We start from the raw sequence: 20270 nt of genomic DNA on the forward strand, positions 1-20270 counted from the left end.
ACGCTACATGCCACACAGCTGATGCTACGCTCGATTTGCTGAGGGAGAAGTTTGGCGACCGGATCATCTCAAGACGTGGACGTGTGAATTGGCCGCCACGGTCGTGTGGTTTAACACCCATGGATTTTTTTTCTTTGGGGCTACATCAAACCCCAGGTCTATGCTGACAAGCCACGAACTTTGGAATATTTGGAGGCGAACATTCGTCAGGCTATCGCAGACATAACGCCACTAATGTTGGCCAGAGTGATTAACAATTGGAGCTTCGTGTGTGTCAGTGTGTTCAAAACCGTGGTGGACATTTGAACGATATTTTGTTCAGAACATAACTGCAATGTCTAAGCTTCAAAATAAAGCACAATTTACTTTGATACGTTGAGTGGTTTATTTTTTTTAAAAAAATTAAAAAGTTTCACTCTTAATGAAAGACCCTTTACATTTATTAAGTTTTTAATATAGTATATGTTTACATACGAATAATTATTATAATATATTTTATACACGTGAATAGAATACGCAAATATAAAATTAATTAAAAAAATTAGCGATATGCTGCGATCTTTTGATGATCTTTGAACACTAGACCTCTCATATCACAGCTATTTCGTTCAGACCTACACATCTCTTCTTACCGTTACAAATTGAAAATATATTTGTGCTGACGCTGCCTTTCAGGGGCGTATGCATAGGCATGGGCGTAGTTAGATAGGGGCATGGGGGAGGGCTAAGCTCTCCAGAGCCTGGCATTAGCCCGCACCTAAACGCACAAAATAAATAAGGAAAGAGAAACTGTGCAAGAAATTAGAAAACTCGTCATGAAAACTTTAATGTGTTGGTTGTTCTTGTGGTGTGACGATCACATTTAAGGAAAGAAGTTCAATGTATATTTTGATACAGGTCTATACAACAAAAGATAGATGCAGGGTGTGATTTATTCTCTATAAACGTTGAAGTTCATGTACATTTTTATGGGGCATTTTTACGGACAAGATTTCAAAGAAAATATATCACCACTATTTCTATTGATATTCCACTTTGTATCGCATCATAAACAATAATGTTGTTACTTTGAAACAATAGCGCTTGGCATACAGTGTTAACATAAATGGAATCTTTCAACAATGACTTCCTACAATTGAGTTTTTTTTCTGAACATGAAAAAGAGCCGTCATTGTAGACACATGGCATCGAGAGGTCTCTGGTTCGAGGCACATTACACAGTGGTTCGGATCCCGTTTTATACTGTAGATCCAGTTCCGATTGGCTTACATGTGAATAAAGTGGACTTACAAAATAAAATTAATTGTAGAGACTTGGATAGAATAACAGTTTTGATGTGATAAAAGCGTCAGAACAAAAAAGGGAAGTTAGTTTCTGTAGATCTGCATCGCATACGGGTTATTCAACACCTGAATGTCGTGTGAATGTAAATATGTCGCGATCGTGTAGAAGTGACTCAATCGCACGCAATCACTTTATTAAATGATCAAGGTCGTATCCAGGGGGTGTGTCCAAGGGGGTCCAGACCCCATCCCCAAATTACTTTCTTCCTTTTGAAAATACTGTGGTAGATTCAGCATACTTTCCGATGAGACACTTGATTTGGCAGGTAGAAAATTCTCTGTGCGTACGGTTTGTGGATTCTCAAAATAAACTCCACTAAATGTTTTTTTCTTTTCACACTGGGTAGTTAGTTACATATCAGCTGAAAATCTGACTTCTGTGAGAAACTGCTTTGTATGCTAAGAAAGTTTTGTTCTCTTTAGAAATAATACATGCAGATGTGAAATACTAAAAACAAATATATTGCATTATGTAAGTACCAGACAGTAAAAACAAACTTATTGTCAGTATGTGAAACTTGATTTCTAGAAAAACATGCTTCACTACACGTTTCTGTTAAATTGCTTCAATCTTGTCAGATAAGTGGAGTTGTCCGAGTGAGCCATCCCAAGCAAGTGATCTTCTAGAGTCAGTCTAAAAGGGGACTTTCTTAATTGTACTCAATATCTGAGAAAAGTATTTCAGTTTCACTCTACAGTTGTATTTAGAGAATTCATCATAATTTAACCTCTGGTCTTCCTTGCCGAAGAGACGTCACAGAACTGCTTCAGAGACTTCGGTAGATTTCAGATGAAAGAGTGTAGCCAAATATTTCAAACTGCTTCTGAAAAATGTCAACAGACATTCAATTCTGAAATTACGATTTCCTGAATAACAGACGACAAGAAAGAAAACAAAGAATAACTAGATAACTATCCTCGTACTATTACAGAAGGGAGGACGCTCCATTTGCCTTGGGGGATGGACATCCCTGGCTGGCCCTCCACAAAAACATTATTTCTGGATACGCCTCTGTAAATTATCATTAGGCCTACAGTTCATTACTGAAATCGATCATTTCCAAGTCATTTGTGTACGTTACGTAACATCACGAATATGTATGTAGATACGCTGGACTTATTAGGCCAGCCCCTGTGGCAGAGTGGTTAGCACATCACGTTACGACGCTAGTGGTGCCGGATTCGAATTCCGGCCTGGGCATGGATGTTTGTGAGTGTCCATTCATCAGTTTCACCACTTATCTCCATCTTCGCAAATCAGCCTAAAAGTGGCACGAAAGGCGAAGTAAAGTAAAGCAAATGAAGCGCTGGACTTATTTGAATTTTCCAAACAAATATATTGCATTATGTAAGTACCAGACAGTAAAAACAAACTTATTGTCAGTATGTGAAACTTGATTTCTAGAAAAACATGCTTCACTACACGTTTCTGTTAAATTGCTTCAATCTTGTCAGATAAGTGGAGTTGTCCGAGTGAGCCATCCCAAGCAAGTGATCTTCTAGAGTCAGTCTAAAAGGGGACTTTCTTAATTGTACTCAATATCTGAGAAAAGTATTTCAGTTTCACTCTACAGTTGTATTTAGAGAATTCATCATAATTTAACCTCTGGTCTTCCTTGCCGAAGAGACGTCACAGAACTGCTTCAGAGACTTCGGTAGATTTCAGATGAAAGAGTGTAGCCAAATATTTCAAACTGCTTCTGAAAAATGTCAACAGACATTCAATTCTGAAATTACGATTTCCTGAATAACAGACGACAAGAAAGAAAACAAAGAATAACTAGATAACTATCCTCGTACTATTACAGAAGGGAGGACGCTCCATTTGCCTTGGGGGATGGACATCCCTGGCTGGCCCTCCACAAAAACATTATTTCTGGATACGCCTCTGTAAATTATCATTAGGCCTACAGTTCATTACTGAAATCGATCATTTCCAAGTCATTTGTGTACGTTACGTAACATCACGAATATGTATGTAGATACGCTGGACTTATTAGGCCAGCCCCTGTGGCAGAGTGGTTAGCACATCACGTTACGACGCTAGTGGTGCCGGATTCGAATTCCGGCCTGGGCATGGATGTTTGTGAGTGTCCATTCATCAGTTTCACCACTTATCTCCATCTTCGCAAATCAGCCTAAAAGTGGCACGAAAGGCGAAGTAAAGTAAAGCAAATGAAGCGCTGGACTTATTTGAATTTTCCATTGTGCGAGGGCGGTGCAGTTGAAAGGTGTGTTCAAATCTCCTACTGACGGGTGAATTTTCTGGATCACTTCTAATGATGCTGCACTAAGAATATCAGGTATCTCTTGGAGTCTCAGGATACATTAATTTTTCTGGAGGTAAGAAGCTTATTTGTTGTTTCAAGTAACCCACAGGAAGATTAAAGTGGGAGGAAACGTGCTTACGTTGGTTACATAACAGCAAGAAATCTTAATAATAATTTGGAGATTGGAAATTATTGGAAAAATGTTCTTCGGTGTTTCGCTCATAATGTTTTTGTAAAATTAAGTTACACATCCCTTTTTATTAAAACGTTTTTAATAGTAAAAGTCAGGCGTCGAGCGAACAGACTTTATTAGACTATTGAATTTACGAAAAAAGATTAAGGGATTATTATTAAAAATGGTCATGTAAAACCTGATTGAATCTCATACTTGGTGTCCTTTTGGGGAGTCACCTGGTCAGGGTTATGTAAAAGTAACTTTATGTAGTAACTTTGGTCTAAATACCTTGAAAGACAGAAGAGTTTCTAATGATCTAATGTTTTTACGTAAATTAGTAAGACAAAATTGTCTATGTTCTGAACTGTTAGAGAGAATAAACTTCCATGTAACACCTATTACAGTGAGGAACAGAACACCTTTCTACACGCCATTCTCAAGGTTAAACATACACAAAAACTCTCCAATAGTAAGAGTTCAGGAATTGTTTAATGAGTTATTCTTAGTACATGATTTGGACATATTTTTCCATTCATATAGTGTTATTAGGCGCAAAATTCTGTAAAATATTATACTTTGTTGGATTTGTCTGTAAAGAAGTTTTAACTGTATTTATATGTTTCACACTATCAAAAATTTTAACATTATTTTATAAAATAACATTAACATTATTGTTAACATTTGTGTATATTATTAACATTATCTTTGTGTACATTATGTTCAGCATAAATAGGACTTCGGTCCTGTGATGGACAAATAAAGAAATGAGTGAAATGAGAAATGATAACATAAAAGCTAGTAAGTGTTGTCTTGTAATTTAACATGATCAGGTTTGACTCCCCGTGGGATAAAACACTTTAAGCCTCCAAAACGGCAGATTTTCTTAATCGACTACGTATCAATTTGGCACAACAACAACTCACACATTAACAATTCAATAACAATAATCTTAATTATATTATGGACACTGAATTTCTTGAGTACCAGAGTGCACATTTTCAAGATTACAATTATTCTCTAACTCCAACTGTTAATTCTTTAATATTGAATATCTTTTTTAAAACAAAATACACTTATTTTAAAAGAAAATAGCATACTATCACTAAAAAATACATGATCGTCTTGCTAATATGCCTCTCCAAAAAGTATACTCACTGTATAAGAGATGGTTGCAGACATGGTTTCGTGATAAACACTGAAGAATAACTGTTATTATGAACTCGAGTCCAAAAAAGTATTATTATCTCCGTTCTGTCTTGTCCTACAGAAACACCTTCCGCCCACAAGGAGGTAAATAGTTGTCTTTTTTCTCGAGTTACGATCTTCAACTGCCTCTTTACGACGGAGAGTTACTTTAATGTCTATCATACGGTGGCCATAAAGGTAAGTAATGTGCGCTTCAGCACCAATTACTAGCCATAATGTGTAATTGCATTAAATAAGGTACTGGAAGCCATGGCTATACGGGACACTGTTTTCTACTGCAACGTCTAGACTTAGGTCTTTTCTCGGCTTTCTATGCTTATGGAACGTGTTAACTAAAGGTATTGTTACGACGTGTGATATTGCTTTTATGTGTAAAACATCACGCAAAACAAATGCCTTTATTAAGTGTTTTGATGATCTGTTGTATCCTGAGAAGAACTCTTCAAAGTACTGCAGGAAATAAAGAATACCGGCAACAAAATTCACCAGATACTACGTAGATAAAAACAACAAGAAAGTATCATCAATATCTAGATATGTAATAGTTCCTGATTTTTTAAGAACACCTATACGAACATGGAATAATCTCTAAAATTTACTGGAATTGGGATATACAGGTAACCCTAGAGGTACGTACGAGGGGTTACGTTAAAAATCGGCCAATACACTGAGAGATGATTTTAAGTGTAATTTACACAGGAAGATACACTATACTATCATTGAGAAGCTCATGGTGAAACTCGAACCCATATCACGTGATAAGCATGAGCTTCGATGTCCATGTAACATACGTACGCCTTTCGAAACGTCTTCAGTTCTAATGTAGATATAAGGGAGACCTGGGGCAAGTTGTTACATCTACAGAGATCACGGAAGGTAGCGCTTGTTATGACACTTCGTAAAGAATTTTCAAAATGTCTCCTGACCTACGTATTAGAAGTATCCGTGGTTTCCCCTATCACGTTTCTTCCTTCAACGTGCCTTAAAAATACGCTAGTTTAACTGTGTATTAGATGTACAGGGTGGGCCAAAATTCAGGTGACAGCATTCTCATAGGAAAGGCTGGTGTGTTGGAGGTCCACTTTGGCCACATATGATGTTTGGGGGGGGGGAGGGGCAAACCCAAGGACACATGTGACAACCCCGGCCACCATCTTGGAATCCGCCATCTTGAACGCAACTTAGGTTTCTTAAATGGAACCATAGGCATGTGACATATGATTTCCAATTGTTTTTTCGTCAGGAGTTCAATGCCGCACACAGTTTTGTCCTATCGTGAACCTTTTCCTAATTATGGCCTGTTTTATCTTTGCAGGTATCACCGACTGAATAATGGTGCTGACGACCGAAGAACGTGTGGAGATCATCCTCATGTGTGGAAATCGGAGCTCACGTGTGGTGGTTGCAGAGTTTAATGCATTACACCCCGATAGGGAGCCAGCCCATTTCTCAAAATGGTGTGACCAAACTCATCAGCAGATTCCGAAATACGGGATCTGTAGCCCATAAAGCACGCAGTGGTTGCCCGAAGCCGTCAACAGATGAGGCAACCACTGTCGCTGTCTTCGCATCCTTCTCCAAAAGCCCCCAACGTAGCACCAGACGTATCGCCCTTGAAGCTGGAGTTAGCCGAACGTCCATACGGAGGATACTTGCCGTTAACAAGTGGCACCCATACAAAATTCAGATGCACCAGCATCTGACGGAGGACGATCATGACCGTCGGGTACAGTTTGCCGAATGGGCGACGGAGGAACTGGAGACCAACCCGGATGTCCCCTTGCAGGTGTTGATCTCCGATGAGGCACTTTACGTAAACGGAGAAGTGAGCAAACAAAATCACCGTTACTGGAGTAACAACAACCCACACTGGATTGATGCATCGCGGATCGTTGGTTCCAAGAAGGTTATGGTATGGTGTGGTATTTTTTGCACGAGGATCATAGGCCCATTTTTCATCTTAGGCACGCTGAATGCCGACCACTACCAACGACTGCTGGATGAGGAGATTTTTCCGTCGGTTTTGTCGGAGGACGGTTCGTACCCAACGTTCTTCCAGCAGGATGGAGCCCCTCCCCACTACGGACATTGTGTACGGGACTACCTGGACCAGCAGTTCCCTGGGAAGTGGATAAGGCTTCGGGGACCGATAGAATGGCCACCACGGTCACCGGACCTCGCGCCTCTCGACTTCCACCTGTGGGGCCACCTCAAGGCCATTGTTTACGGCTTGAAAATCCAGAATTTACAGCATCTGGTGATTGTGAATGCCTGTGCTGCTGTGCGTCCGGATACATTGCTGGCTGTGCATGAGGACTGGAAGAGGCGTGTGGTACAAACCATTGTGCACGAGGGTGGTCATTTCGAGCATGTGTTGTGAGGAGACACAACGGGGAAAAGACAGGCCATAATTAGGAAAAGGTTCACGATAGGACAAAACTGTTTGCGGCATTGAACGTCTGATGAAAAAACAATTGGAAATCATATGTCACATGCCTATGGTTCCATTTAAGAAACCTAAGTTGCGTTCAAGATGGCGGAATCCAAGATGGCGGCCGGGGTTGTCAAATGTGTCCTTGGGTTTGCCCCACCCCCCAAACATCACACGTGGCCAAAGTGGACCTCCAACACACCAGCTTTTCCTATGAGAATGCTGTCACCTGACTTTTGGCCTACCCTGTATATTAAATGTACATGTACAAATAGGTTAGGCGTAATATGTAAGGCGTAGACGGAAAAATGAACGTGTGGCACACCACGTCGGAGTGCGTTGTTACATATGAGAGGCACTCATCACACACATAAGCTGAAAATTACCATGTTCAAGCGACACACACAGTGATCGAAGGAGGTTCACACCACATTTTGTTCAACGTTTATCTTTAGTGGTGTTAAAATGGTGCTGTTGCGTTTTAACGCCACTGAGATTAAAAGTTGATCAAAATGTGGAGTGAACCTCCTAAGACCAATGTCTGTGCCACTTTAACACCATTTTTTACAGTGTAGATAAGACAAGGGACAACAAACAATCGCAGTGTATCCAGGATACATAACCCTGTTAGCCTGCAAAATGCAGTTTTGGATTCCTTGTATATTTCGAAAAGGTCACCCCTTACATCTGAAATCTCAACACGCCTACGAGCTCGGGTGAGAATGAACACTATTTGTGGTGTTGCATTGAATGTTCTAAGGGGTAGTTTCATAAATAAGGACTAAATAGTGTGTGAGAGATGCGGACTGTAGTCATATCATTCTGGTGCAAACTTCAGCATATATTTTACTTAAAGTAAGTGCCAAGGATATGAAGTTTCCAATAATTCTGTTGACCAAAACATTTTGGCTTGCTTCTTATTTCGTTTTATAACTCACTTTCATTATAATGAAACCCTCTGTTGCAGCATGTGACTTGCAACATCTCTTCTTATTTTAATTATTTAAAGAATATTCCCTTTTCAAAGGGTGTTTTTGGTTGTATGATTTTTTCATTCCTATCTTAATTTACCACCAGCATTTTTGTCTTATATCATCGGCGTATGTAGCAACGTTCCCCATATGTGTAACAATTAAACCCTGTTGTTGGGAAATTGTAACGGTGCACATCATCTGTCAAAAACCTGTATTTTTACAAAAACGGTTAAAGGAAAGGTAATGGACTTTTCAGAATCGAAATTTAAGGATGTTAAGAAAATATTTGAACGGAAAAAAGAAAAATTTGTAACAACTAGCCCCGGTCATACCTACGAACATTTTTTTCCATTCTTGAAGTTTCCGAAATTCCATCTAGGGTACAATTTTAGAGCTAAGAAATTTAAACTCACAGAAATTTGTGGTGTATCCCATTTAAATTGGTAACAAACACTAGAGAAAGAAATAGGAGTCTAGGAAGAAGAGTAGTGGGCGAGGGCAGTGAATCGATTAAAATTTTGTGACCACTCTGACTGCTGTAAAATCAAAACTTTCGAGTTGAGATTTGAAAAGAAAAACTGCTGTTCTTGGAGAACTATTGCATTCTAGCGAAACTGGTGAGCGCATTTCAAGAAAGCTGGTGACAAATTGATTTCTCCTATGTTCAGTTATGCTATACTTTTATTTTTGAACTTTTTAAACGCACAATAGTTCTACAGCATTATCTTGGCTATAATGCACTCGTAATATCTGCAAAGTAAATTTTGGGATATTTTAAGTCTACTTTATGCAGAGACAGGCTAATCGGAACTGAACCTACAGTCTAAAACGGGATGCAAACCACTACGTGCCTCCACTAGGTATTGAAACCGGGACTTTGGTTACAAGGCGACGACGTTACCACTATGCCATTGGGGCTGCAACATATAGTGTGAGTAGGGTTTGGGATGGGCCGGTTACGAATGCACTGTTACCAACAATAAAAATGCGACACCTAGACCATGACAGACTTCTTCACTGTAAGGCGTTGCGTGTGTTGCCTACTCTACGGCGTGGTAGAAGTTACCATTGAAAATCTACTATTAAAAATCCACTTATCGCGAGTTAGGCAACACATATAATACTTTACAGGGAGCGAGCATTTCAGGATATAGGTGTCCCATTTTATTGCCGGTGATTGTACAACCGGAGGACCGATCCCACTCATCTTTCATTCAGTCACTGAGATCTTGCAAATCTTTCCAGAATTCACATGGTCTGCATCTGGAGAATTCTTCACCATTTGAAAGCATTCTCCTGGAAGCTATACTCTGTCCCGGACATCTCTGGAGCAAGCGAACGGAAGCAAGTCTCTGCGCAAGTAGTGACGCGAAACGGCTCTGCCAATGAACACGTGAGTGGGAATGGGATTGCGTGTAGGGGGAGAAAGCGACTGCAGTTACCAGCCTTTGCGGCAGCGTGTGCTGTGTGACTCTGCCCACTCAACCCCGCCCCCTTCTCTGCCGCTATGCGCAGCCTTTCTCCAGAGATATCCGAGAATGACTAACGAATTTAAAAGTTCGGTTAATGAAACGGGAATAAATACGTTTGGGAGCGAGAACCGGAGGAGTCCCCAAAGGAAAAGGCTTTCTTTCAATCTTTAGCTGACAGAGTTATTTAATCTTCATTATTGTATACGTGTGCATAATTAATCTCTGCTGCAACACAGATCATGTTCTCGAATGTACCCACACTCTGTACCACTACTACAAACAATGAGGTCTGAAGCAAATTGCAGGCATGGAACCACAAAGATAAACATTACCACAAGATTCCTCGTGTCCATGTGGACACACAAGGCACTTAGGGTTGCGAAAGAGGAAACTATTGTAGAAATCGAATAAGAACAGTGAAATAATGCAGCTAGTGACAATTATGTTTGCTGATATCAGCAATCAGGAGATAATAGTACAGTATGGGAAGAAGGTATATTTGCAACCGTTTTAGGTGGGACTGGAAGATCCATATCAATATCTAAACATTTCGTTGCAATTACGAGTATGGAGTGGAGACAGCATAATTTGAGCGAGTAGAAAGTCATACTACATGATACACGATGTATAAGGAGAAGAGAGGACACTCTATTGCAGGATTTTTCAATCCGATCTTTTCATTAAAAGTAAATAAAAATTGCGATAATTAGTGTTTTCAGTACGTAGCCACAGAACGTAGCGCCAAAATCAGAGTGAAAAGTTTCCAAAGTTAGCCGAATACAGACAATGACCAAATGTAACGAAACATTGAATCCATTCGGCAAACCAAAAATGGCCATTTGAAAATGTCCGGTATGTATTGCAGGTTTGCCTAACTTTAACCTAATGTGCTCTAGCAATGAGGCTGAAAGTTAATCTTTCGAGCTACGATTACACTGATGAACAAATTCAAACTTTTTTTTGCTCCTTTGAACGAAAATAGGTGATTATTTATAATTCGACCCCGGTGAATCCAAATCTGAAAGTAGAAATGCTGTATCACCTATCGTTTTCCCTGGATTTTCATTTTTTATTTTAATAAAAATTTAATTCCCTTTGTAATAAAACATCGAAATTTGAAATTATTTTTGTTTGTTTGCTCATGAAATAAGATTTAAATATTGAAGTGAATAACTATGAAATATAAAAAAATTAAAATATATATATAGGACCGATTTTGACTGTTCAATTAAGAAATTTAATGCAAAAAAAAGGAAAAAACACATTTTTACTCGCATTTTCAAAATTTCTTTCTTGAACTCTGCCGTTTGTAACTGCAACCAGAAACCTCTTCCTTGAGGTTCCAACTATAGTCTGCTAATATGGTCTGTACCGATTTTCCTGTATATCGTTTCTCCATGACAGAAATATCCTGGTGAAATCTCTCGCCGCATCGTCACTAACCACGCCCAAGTTAAGGGGGGAAAAGTTCAAATGCGAATGTAAAAAGTTGAATTTTCAAGGACATATTGTACCCCATGCGCTGATAACACTTCAACAAGTTCTTAACAAGTTCCTTGTAGTTGTCATCTTTCACATTTCCAAGAAAATTACAGCATACTTGTCTGAAAGCTAACCATGCGCATTTCTCTTTTTCTGTTAGCAATTCCACAAAGTTGTCATCATGAATGATCTCACGGATTTGTGGCCCAATAAATATGCCTTCATTTAACTTACAGTCACTGAGTTTAGGAAATGTTTTTCTCAAGTACCAAAAACCCTCACCATGTTTATCCAAAGCCTTAACAAAATTTTTCATCAGCCCTAACTTTATATGCAACGGTGGTAACAAAATCTGGTCTTTCTCAAGTAGAGGGTGATTCCTAACACTCTTCTCTCTAGGACTTAATTTTTTTTCGTATGGGCCAATCCACAATGTTGTAATGTTTATCTTCTGCCTGGCTGTCCCATTCGCAAAGAAAGCAACAAAATTTTGTAAACCCAGATTGCATGCCTAACAGTATACCAATCATTTTGAGGTCTCCGCATATCTGCCAACCATATTTTTCATAATTTATCACTTTTAATATCGTATCCATACTTTCATATGTTTCCTTCATGGTGGAAGAATAGGCAAGGGGTACTGATGGGTATATATTCCCATTATGCAACAATACTACTTTTAAACTATTCTTAGATGAATCTAAAAATAGTCTCCACTCGTTTGGGTTGTGACTCCTTCCAAGTTCTTGCGGAAGGCCTTCTCATCATTGCAGTAAGTTAACTCATTACTAACAGAAAAAAAATGTGTCTGTGATTGTTGGCGTTTCCGATATGACACCTTAATACCATCTTGTAATAAATTCCACCCTCTGAGACGAGAACCTAATAATTCCGCTTGAATTTTAGAAAGGTTGAGGTCTCTGACTAGATCATTTAGTTCGGATTGGGAAATAAAGTGAGGTATATTTGGATCAGGAAAATTTGGATCGGTGTTTGAATATGAGGGTCTGGGTTCATCATCTGGAGAAGCACTGCTTGGTTCTGTTTCATCCACTGTCCATTCTTTAGGAGGCTTAGGAATAGGTATAAAATCATGACTCGTAGGTTTCTTGGCTGAAGGAACATCAGGATAAAATATAGAATGTTTTGATTTAGAACTATATCTACTATGTTTGTTAAACAGAAGTAACAATCCGTAGTATTATCTTTCTGTTCTGTCCATATTAAAGGGTTTCCGAAGGGCATTGATTTGTGAGTGCCATTAAGCCAACCACGTAAAGTTCTCGAACAATTACAACAAATTTTACCTGGTGCCTAGCTTTTTCCCTCGTCTACTTTACTTCCAAAATACAACTCATATGCTTTTTTCACTATAGGAGTGATAGTATTTCTCTGTGACTTTGGAGTAAATTCCCCACAAACATAACAAAACAAGTTCGGGTTATTCACACATTTGCGTGACATGGCAAACTTATTAATTGACTTATAATATATTTCTTTAAAAAAACAATTGTGAATGCTCTTATCGTTTTGTTAAAATACAACTTACACTTCACTTCACTATACAATATTACATTCACAATTTCACGAACATACATAAACATGAAATACGGCTACTTGCGAAGGCTACTCGCGAAGTTATCGGAAAGGAAGTTAAGACTCGACTAACCCACAAAAGAACAAATTTTAACAGAGAAACAGGAAATTTCTCTACTGCCAGATGTTTCCTCCACTATATATTAAGTGCCAGTCATAAACACAAGGTCACTGAAAAGTTCTTATCCATTTGCAAGGAACCAAACGTTAAGCCGGAAGCGGAGCAGGGTGCGGAGACCTGAAACCATAAAACTATAAAATTTGGGTGTTCTGCAAAAAACTTAGGTGATACAGGAAAACGGATGCGATATTCGTTATCAGCACATCTGAATACATAAAGATCACTTAGTTTTATTTAAAGGAGTATTTCATTGTTTATCAGTGTTATAAACGTGTGCAATTGAGATGAAAATACAACTTTTTCTATTGTAGTTGATTTTATTTTAATATATAAATAATTTTAGAAAATTCTATCAACATGGAAATATCCCAAATTTTTCCTTTTACCATTTAGGTGAACAATATGGATTTTGTATCACTTAACAATGAGCTGAGTGTATACAGGGTGATTCAGTGATACCGGGTAAAAATTAAACAGCAAACGTGTAATGCACCACTGAACAATTTGAGATAGGGAACCTAGGGTCGCAGAAGCCACCGTAATGAGATATGGGCTGAAACATGTCGAGCTCTAGCATGTACTATCATCCATAGGAATGACAAATAAGTGACATGTATGGACATTGCCGACGTACAATAAGCATCGGCATTTCTTGGCATCATTGATTTACACGTATGAGTTACATGTTTGACGTTTGGAAACTAGTTTCATAGCTTTGACAAACAGGTGTTAACAACGTACAATTACTCACCTCACAACAGTTGTTCAAAACGGTGACGACAAACCAGAATGCAAGCATGACAGCAGTGTACAACATTCTGCCGCACCATTTAAAATATCCCTGGCTTGTTACAAATCACATCACAAGGAGCGACAAACCAGGCAACTAATTCCATGTCCCTGTCCACTGGGGTCTCATAAACAAGTGATTTGAGATATCCCAAGAGCAAAAACTGGAGTAGATTCAGTTTTCCAATCCAGTGAACAGGAAAGATAACAAAACATCTAGATGGTTACAGACATCCACACTGAAATGAGGCGGTACTCTGTATCTCGGTACGCTGGATTCTCCGACTCTAGTTTCCCTATCTCAAATTGTCCACTTGTGCATCACCTATTTCCTGTTTCATTTTTGCATGCTTCTACTGAATTACTCTGTGTAATAGTTCCCCAATCGAATTTAATCAATAGGGGTGATTAATACACTATCGCCTTGTAATCAGGGGCCTTTGGTTCAATTCTCGGTGCAGGCACGTTGACCAGTGGTTTGAACATACTTAGACAAACTTTGATGAATTATATCAGTTACATACATACTGTTGACTTGACATAAATATAAAAAGGGATACACACACATGTTTGAATTCCTAAAGTTTAATATATCAGAAAGTACTCCTACATGTAAACGTCGAAGGAGTGGGATTAAATTATCTGCTATATTAATCAAAGGTAACGTTAAGATTTCTAAGAGGTGGGAGGGGTCTCGTTACCCATGAGACGAGACGAGACGAGACGAGATGAGACTTTGATCAGTCTCGTTTCGTTTCTCTCCAAAATATTCGTTTGTGTCTCGTCTCGTTAGCAACAGTATCTCACGGTTTACCGGTTCATTTGTATCACGTTAATAACAAGAAAATAATGAGATAAGGAAATGTAGATATCAGCACCTTCAGTAGAGATGTAATGGGCGTTTGTTCAGATTATAGTATTGCGTGATTTTAAAAATATAGGCTTAAGTCGGAAAGGATGTAAGGAATATAACTGACACACCACTTCCATGCAGAAATGTTCAGAAAAAGTTGAAGGCATTAGATAATGTAATGGTTAAAGTAAAGCCATGATGTAAAGTAACAGATTAAGAAGTCTGTCAACTGTCAATATTTAGAGAAAAAATAATGCAATGTGATCTAATTAATAAAAATTAATAGGTTCTTCCTTCAACGATAGAGACGAGGTTGTTAAAGATGTGAGTTCCAGCTCTATATTCATACAAATATAGTCCTCCCTCACATAATGTCGAATCTATCGGCTTCTCGTAGATATATGAAATGACTTGCATTATACATACATATACATAGGAGCACACTTGTTAACAGATAACGTTGCGATTAGCTAAAAGTGAAAGAAAAGCCACTCTAAATAACAAAAATCAAATCATAAGCAGATATGTGTGTACTACATAGACACATGCAATATATTTTAGAACGTGCGTGAGCTGCAGCTCAGCTTTTTTATTCATTAGAAATAGAGTATTTGCTCCAAATAATTCAGAAATAAGTAGTCGATCATTTTTCTTCACATGAGTCGTTGGCGTGTTAAATGAGGCAGTAGTTTGTTGATCATAGATTCCTAGTTAGATTACCATTTCAGTCATTGAGCAGATACTAGATATGGTGACCTCAAAACTTCGTGCTACGTCAAGGTTGGCCTTCACGGAGAAACATGACCAATAACTGCATTTTAAATAGGCAGCATGCAAGCAGTTCATGATCTGCGTAATCCCGAGCATGTGCCTCGTTTCAATGTCTGTAATTTTATTACATGTCCATTCTCTGGTTTGTAGGTGAACGAGATGATGAGTTAAGATGAACGACCAATCAATGAAAGAGTTGAAGAAACAAATACGTTGGAACAGCAGCCATACCATGCATTACCGGGGATTCCAACAAGAGATTCCTGACTACGTAAAATGCTGACCATTCCTACACAGAGCCTGCTGCACTATGACAAAAACACATGTTACCATGATATAGTAGAAATTTGTGATACTACATATAATGTGTTGTTGTTTTTTTTTTTTAATCTTTAAATCAGTTGGGGTGGGGTCCATTAACTCCTGTTGGATAAGTTGTGTATAATATAAATTATATGTGTAGTATCCCCCTCAAGAGAAAAAAAATAATAACAAGAGAGGATGCAGTAACCGGGAAGTAGTGTTGCCCACGAGACGAGACTTTGGCCTGTCTCGTCTCGTGGAGTCTCCTGGAAATGCTGTCTCGTCTCGAAAATATTCGTTTGTCTTATGACATATGGTCAATCTCGTCTCGTCTCGAATTTTTAAAAGCCTGTCCCGTCACGTCCCGTGGGCAACACTACCGGGAAGGGTTACCACCTCATCTCCCCTGCATATATGTGTATGAACTAGCACGCACGTATTTGAAAATGTTATATTGATGGCACAGTGGTAACGTCGTCGCCTTGTAATCAAGAGGTCCCGGGCTCGATACCCGGTGGAGGCACATGGTGGTTCGGATTCCACTTTAAACTGTAGGTCAAGTCCCGATTAGCCTTTCTGTGCATAAAAAGAGCATGGCGGGTGGTACAGTCATAAGCAAACATAGTTGTTCAGATCTCACTTTAAACCATATTTACAGTCCCGATTAACCTATCTGTCCATAAAGTGGAACTAAAACTAAAATAAACAAGCTCTTACGCATATTGAACTAATCCATGAAATGTTGCAGTTCGCAGCGTTTCAATTTTCTTTGGTTGAGTACAACTCAATTTTGCTTGTGACAATACCACGAGTAACACTTCCTCTCCACGTTCGTGAACCAGTGCTGGTTTCAATCTGATTTGGAAGATAACGAAAGGAGTTCTTCTCCAGGTTACATTTGTAAATAATTTCTTATAAAACTCCACGCGTTCTTGGAAACTAACATCCCTCTGATCCTGTGATCTTTTACTGCAGAACTCTATATTTGAAAAGCTTTACTTCCTTAAACCATGGTCGGGAATTCTAACAGAAGCGTCCTTATCGTTATTTCTTGGGGCTACGATTGTCTTTGTTTCGAATATTTCACCTGAGCACACCTCAGAATTGGAAGTCGTCTCATCATACGCCTCTCGATGGGTCGACCTTTGCGAGGTCGTGGCAGACTGATTCTGGCACGGTTCGGATCGGATCGGCTGGCATCGGTTCGTATCGGACCAGCTGGCGCGGGCGGGAAGAGTCCGGTGCCGTATTGTAGCAAAGAGTGAATAGAGTCCTGTCAACCAACCAGAATCCGATTTGCATACATGGTAGCCTTCCCTTCAACCAACTACAGACCAGGGATGATTAATTGTTGAGACCACCCCTTGACCAAGCGAGGAAGCCGAGGAGGGCCAGGTTGGTGGTGGCAGACAGCGTGGGACCTCCCACATTAACTGGCGGCCAGGCCAGACCAACTCAACCCGGCGAACAGGTAGGTACCTTTCTCTCTCATCGTCACATATAACTTGCTAAAGATTGTTTTTGTGCTAGTCTTAAGATTAACTGAATATCATTATTTGTTTCTGAATATGCTGTCCGAACTCTCGATAAGCTCCACTCCTCACTTAATGCAAATTACCTTAAGGGTCCTCAGCATGTACTCAATGAAAGTGCCTGCAGGGGAAACGTGTTAAGCAACTTCCGCTATGATCATCTAACCGCACACACAAAAAGAATAATATATTTTCTTGTGAAAGAAATGGACAAGGGAACCAACCAAACATATATTTTAAAATTCTGGCATCTCTTTTCGTTTATAATTTTTCATCTTCGTTCTTCCTTATATTCCAGAGGTTTCGTGCTTTCTTAATTTTAAGACTAATTTACGATACTGTTTAGATTTGCTAGACTGCCTCGTGGGTAGATCACTTAGTTAAGAAGTCAGACAAGTTTTTGATGGAAAGCGCCCAAGGAGGACTCCCCCACTAAAGCTAGCTGCATGCTCGTGAAACCGTTAGGTCCTTTATCTCTTCTTGCAGCAGTTCTAATACTGGGTGTTCTTTCAATAAAGTATTATACCGAGAATGATGGACTGCTCTTTGTAGGTGATCAGTGGTTGTATTCTTGCTGAATGAGGTTGGACTTTCCACAACTGTTATTGTTTTTATGATAGCGTTACGGAGACTTCATCTGTCTTAGTTTCCAGGGGGTTGGTTATTGTGTGTCTATCTACAGTGATATACATATACACTTCTATAGGTTGTTCTGCGAACAAACACAAGTTTGTTAAGGATGCACTTATAACATAATTCTGATCAATGCACAGTTGTGATAATTAATTGCAATTTTCTTATTAAGATTTCCATAAACACTATTGATTTGTTCAAAGTGTACACATGATTATAGAGATAGACATAATAGCCAATATCATGAGGACATACACAGATCAAGTCTCCATAACGCCGGAAAAGAAACAATGGTGAGAAGCCCGACCTCACTCAACAAGATTGACAGATGTTAATCGAATTAACCACATCTAGTTCTTGCTAATAAGACAAGCGATTCATGTAAAGCATATGCTCCATCCTAACGATTATGCGTTAACATTTGATGTCAAAAATTTAGCACGCACATTTTGCATTATTTTTCCTTGTATCACTGATTAGATTGCGATGAGTTTATTTTCAATCATAATGGTTATGTTCACTTTGTGACATCTTACATTGTGAACTTTTGTTGCCGAGTTTGAGGTTCAAGTCCCGGATGAATTATTGCGAGAGGAAAAATTTTGAGTGACTGTGGCTACTCCCTCTTTTTTCGTTTAGTCGTTGCGCATAACCTTGAACCTGTAAACATAATCTACTGTAAATACCATGGATAAGATGACATAGTGAAATATCGAACCAATATGGCTGAAAACGAACCAAATCGAGAGAATTGTTCCAAGTAACATTATCCTTATTTCTCAAGCATCCCCAAACATATAATTTAAGGACTCCTGCGTTCATGGTTAGCGTTCTCGCCTTTGGTGCAAGCGGTCCCAGGCTCGATTCCCGGTGGGATACCCCAAAATTTTCGCGTTGAATAGTCACAACAACCACCTGAGCATAAAATGAATTTTAGTAAATATAAATTAAAATTTCTAACGTTGATTCAGTTCCTAGTATTAGTGAGAAATATTTTTTACAAAAGAAAAAAAAAGGTAAAGTGTTCCCCTGTGCTCAGCACCACGCCATGAAGGCGTGGGGGTAACGCCCCACACTTTCTTGATCCGGTCGTGAGTGGGGGTGATGTGATCAGCACCACGCCCCTGACTGCCTTTACCCCCCAGGTACCCATGTTGGGCCGCTTCCAACGTTACAAAAGTTCCCGGATTTGAACCCGCCGAGGATCGAACCCGGGACCTTTAGCATGGTAGTCAGACGCGTTACCGACTGAACCACCGCTGCCATTATTTTTTACAACGTTCATTTATTTCGGTTTCCTCTTTATTTCCTTGCACTTTTATTATTTCGATCGACTGATTGATTGTGTTCATTTTACTTTGCTTTTCTCTACCACTTTTGACTAATCGCAAAGATGGAAGGACAGCCCCAAGCCGGGATTTGAACCCGGGACACCTGGCGCCGTAGCACGCTGTGCTTATAATTTTGAGACAATACAAACGTTTATTTTTATGGCACGGTGCAATGCATAGGGAAGAGCTCTGCATTTACTTTTGCTTCGAGATGTACACACTCAAATCGAACTACATTAATATTTATTGCTGGTTTATTGTTTTGGTTTCTTTTACTTTGCCTTTCTGCCACTTTTGACTAACGGCATGGATGAGAATGAGTGACGATATGATGAAATTGACGAAGGGACATTCACAAAAACGAACACCCATGCCCATCTGGGGTTCGAACCCCGGATCCCTCGCGTCGTGGCGTGATGTGCATTGAATATTTCCACAGGCATGAGAATACCATTTCTTCTTTTTCTTAGCCCCGTACCACTGGCTTTTTACCATATAATGGTAGGTGGAAACGGCATGTGTTATCGCTCATGCAGCTCCTTAGAACCAGTGTTAGGGTATCTCAAAGCTCTTAATTGCTTATTTATCTCTAAACTGCTCACGGGTATACGATATGGAGTTCCTCTACTAACGTACAACCTGAACTGCCTGCTACTCTGCTACTCTTATATATAGTTGGTCTTCATAGTTCCGTTATGTTGCTTAAAGTTAATGAAGTTAGTTTCATGTACAGAGGCTCATCATAATGAAGCACACCATAATTATGAAATATTTGTACAGAATCAGAAATCGAAGACAAAACTTCCTAAAATTTCCTGCTACAAGAATATTGCATTAATTCACTTTGTGGACTTCCATGCTAGTATAACGGACTTCTCGGTGGTCGAGTGAATCAAGTTCTGGACTTACGATACCGCCTGAGAAGGTCCAGGCTTCAAATCCTAGCATGGGCATGGATATTTCTTTGCAAGTGTCGCTTCATAAAGGT

General features: G+C 39.3%; 1 protein-coding gene across 1 annotated transcript in view; it reads left to right on the forward strand.

Annotated features, from left to right (window-relative positions):
• The first annotated feature begins 17176 nt into the window (after positions 1-17176).
• Positions 17177-20270, forward strand: part of LOC145984160 (leukocyte elastase inhibitor-like) — a 191035-nt gene continuing 187941 nt past the window's right edge. The window contains exon 1 of the mRNA XM_083117647.1: positions 17177-17257. The gene's annotated coding sequence lies outside the window, so the exon portion shown is untranslated. The remainder of the gene's footprint in view (positions 17258-20270) is intronic.

Source organism: Lepisma saccharinum, chromosome 2 (assembly GCF_977018435.1).
Source record: "Lepisma saccharinum chromosome 2, izLepSacc3.1, whole genome shotgun sequence".
NCBI classification, from domain to species: Eukaryota; Metazoa; Arthropoda; class Insecta; order Zygentoma; family Lepismatidae; genus Lepisma; species Lepisma saccharinum.